The sequence below is a fragment of the Aegilops tauschii genome, chromosome 7 (assembly GCF_002575655.3).
Source record: "Aegilops tauschii subsp. strangulata cultivar AL8/78 chromosome 7, Aet v6.0, whole genome shotgun sequence".
In the NCBI taxonomy this organism is placed as follows: Eukaryota; Viridiplantae; Streptophyta; class Magnoliopsida; order Poales; family Poaceae; genus Aegilops; species Aegilops tauschii.
The window spans coordinates 533,113,053-533,116,912 of record NC_053041.3 but is presented as its reverse complement, the minus strand read 5'-3'; positions in this window follow the sequence as shown (position 1 = coordinate 533,116,912).

Below are 3,860 nucleotides of genomic sequence, written 5' to 3'. Positions count from 1 at the left end.
GTGTTTGTCGAGATCCGATGAATTGTGGATTTATGATCACCTTATCTATGAATATTATTTGAATCTTCTCTGAATTCTTATATGCATGATTTGATATCTTTGTAATTATCTTCAAACTATCGGTTTAGTTTGGCCAACTAGATTGGTTTTCTTGCAATGGGAGAAGTGCTTAGCTTTGGGTTCAATCTTGCGGTGTCCTTTCCCAGTGACAGTAGCGGCAGCAAGGCACGTATTGTATTGTTGCCATCGAGGATAAAAAGATCTGGTTTTCATCATATTGCTTGAGTTAATTCCTCTACATCATGTCATCTTACTTAATGCGTTACTCTGTTCTTCATGAACTTAATACTCTCGATGCAGGCAGGAGTCGGTCGATGTGTGGAGTAATAGTAGTAGATGTAGAATCATTTCGGTCTACTTGACACGGAAGTGATGCCTATATTTCAGAATCATTGCCTTAGATATCGTCATAACTTTGCGCTTTTCTATCAATTACTCGATAGTAATTTGTTCACCCACTGTATTATTTGCTATCTTGAGAGAAGCCTCTAGTAAAACCTATGGCCCCTGGGTCTATTTTCCATCATATTTGTTTCCGATCTACTATTTTGCAATCTTTTACTTTCCGATCTATAAACCAAAAATACCAAAAATATTTACTTTACCGTTTGTTTATTTTTATCTATCTCTATCAGATCTTACTTTTGCAAGTAACCGTGAAGGGATTGACAACCCCTTTATCGCGTTGGGTGCAAGTTGTTTGATTGTTTGTGCGGGTATTAGGTGATTTGTGTGTTGTGTCCTACTGGATTGATACCTTGGTTCTCAAACTGAGGGAAATACTTATCTCAACTTTGCTGCATCACCCTTTCCTCTTCAAGGGAAAAACCAACGCACGCCCAAGAAGTGGCAATAAGGCTGACAGCTTTCAGAATAGGAATGAAGAGGTTGTGATCAACTATGATCCAAAGTTAAAAGATGTCATATTCTACAATTGTGGAGAGCCAACTCACTTTGTTGGAACTTGTCCAGTCCCTAAAAACTATTTCATTTGTCACAAGGCTGGACACCATATGGATAATTGCTTGGAGTGGTTTAAACCTCAAGCCACTGCCCAATACTATGGCAGTGCCAATGCTCGGTTGGGGTTCTTTCACATAGAGTCTGAGGATAAAGAGGCTGTTAAGTGGTTGAACTTGGCCAATGTGTGTGCTGTTGTGATTGAGGAAGGTTCTATCACCTCCCAAGAACTGAAAAACAACTTTTCTGAAATATGGAAAACCAACTGGCCATGGCAAGTGAGACAGTTAACTGAGAAGCGTTTCCTGGTCAGGTTTCCACCTCACAAAAAAGTGAAAGACTTGGTTGAGCTCCCCTCCATCAACCTCAGGAAGAAAGGAGTGACTATATCTTTTGATAAATGGGAACGTGAGGAGGTAGCCTATGCTGAATTACTAGATGTTTGGGTGACCATGATTGGAATTCCTGTTAACAAGCTCACTTGGAAAGTTATCTCATGGATCACCTATATCTTGGGCATTTTGGTGAATGTTGACTGGCATGAGATCTTCAGAAGTTTCTATGAAAAAGTCAAGGTGCAGGTTGCTGTGAGAGATGTATCAAAAATCCCCTCTTAAAGGCTGGTGGAGATTGACAAGGAATTATTCCTCATATCCTTCCTTGTGGATACAGAGCCAATCCTGGAGAATACTAATCCAAGGGCAAGTGGTGGCGAGAGATCTGATGAAAACCTTTTAGAAGGAGATCCTAAAAAAGAACTACAGATGCAGGGCCCAAAGGATATGGAGGCTGACAAGAGCAAGAATCCAAAATCTAGGGGGCCTGCTCAGAACTCTCACAAAGCTCCCTCTCGTTCAAAACACTACAAAAAAAAGACACATCCGTGACATTTTGGGCCGAACGAAAAAAAATTGTCATGCTTATGACACTTCTATGATGATAATTGTGACAAAACCCGGTATCATCATAGATGTGGTGGGCTCCTACTTCTATGACAAAAAATCATGACAGAAAATGGGCTTTCGTCCTGGGCGGGCGAGAGGTCGTTGCCGCTGGATGAATAGGACCCTGACCGGTCGAGCCGGTGGATGAACAGGACCCCGTGGAGGGCTAGATGAACAGGACCCCGTGGAGGGCTAGTTGAATGGTAGCCGGTGGAGGGCTGGTTGAACAGTAGCCGGTGGAGGGCTGGATGAACAGTAGCCCGTGGAGGGGTGGTTGAACAGGACCCCGTGGAGAGGGCTGGTTGAACAGTAGCCGGTGGAGGCTGGATGAACAGGAGCCCGTGGATGAACAGTCACAGGTGGAGGCTGGAGGAGGTCGACGGTGCATGAACAGGAGCCCGTGGAGGCAGTCGACAGTGGATGAAGAGTAGCCCGTGGATGCAGTCGACGGTGGAGATGAACAGTATCCTGTGGAGTCCCGTTTTGCGGTACGCCACACCCCTCCCGATGAACAGGACCCCCGTTTCAACCGTAGCGCTCCAACACAGTTCTGTTTCGAGACCCCGCCCGTATGTACGTATGCGTGACTAGGCGTTCGAGACCCCGCCCGTATGTACGTACGTGGTCGTATTTACTCTCTTGCACCCTGGCCGCTGTACGTACGTGTACACGCTACGTGCGCGCCTCTACTACGACACGTGCCCTTCCTTACACGGCCACGGTTCATCGCTGCTGCCTGCAGACAAACCGATCAACCAATATGTACGTACACGTTCATGACCAGAATGACAACGCTACGTACGCTTCGACCGGGTGGGTCCCGACTGTCTAGCACTTCCTTGCGTGCGAATATGTAGCTGGTGGGTCCCAGCAGTCAGGGGGCGAATCATTTTTTTGCCCGTAATATGGACGCACTTTCTTGCGTGCGAAGATGTAGCTAGTGGGTCCTAGCAGTGAGGGGGAGAAAACATTATTTTTCCGGGTAAAAAGGATGGAGTTGCATGCATGCGTCCATGGGCGTGGTGCGTCCCCACTGTCAGCCTCTCACATACAATCATCTTCCAATGACTCTCGTTTGTTGACCACGTTGACCACACCTTGCCGAGCGCACCATGGACGGTGGACAACGGCGAGGCCCCAGACTGGAACGACCCAGAGATGGGGAAGACGCGACAGTGGAGTCGTGGATGGAGAGGAGTGGGAAACTTGACTGGTTCGGGTGCGCGGCAGCAGTGCCGCCCATGGGAGACAGAAGCAAGAACAGAGGTTGAAGAAGGAGCACGGCTGTTGGATTAACATCCAACAGTCCAGCTGCTAGAATCATTTGTTGATTAAGTTGACAAAGCCCTGCGTACACGTCTACTTAGTAGGCCCACAAGTCAGCCACCAAATCTACCGGGGCCCAGCTGTCATCGAGAGGAATGGTTTTTTCGCATAACAAGGAGGCACTTCCTTCCATGCGAAGATACAGCCGGTGGGTCCCAGCTGTTAGGGGGAGCAAATAGCTTAATAAGGAGGAACTTTCCTTGCGTGCGACCATGGATCTCGTGGGTCCCAGCCGTCAGGCTCTCCATGTACAGTCCTCTTCCGATGACTCTCGTTTGTTGACCACGCCGCGCCGAGCGCAGCGAGGCAGTGGACGACGGCGAGGCCCTAGACTGGAATGGCTCGGAGATGGGGAAGACACGGCAGTGGAGTCGCAGACGGAGAGGAGTGGTAAACTTGACTGGTTCGGGTGCGGGGTGGTCCTACACTCGGCAGAGAATAACAGGAGGTGCGGAGTGGAGGGATGGCCTCGCCGCCAGCGGGGTAGCGTTTCGCTGAGGCACGCAAAACAACGCCGCTGGATGCCGGAGGCTGGAGCAGGCGGTCTCGGCAGCGCTGGGGGAAGATGAC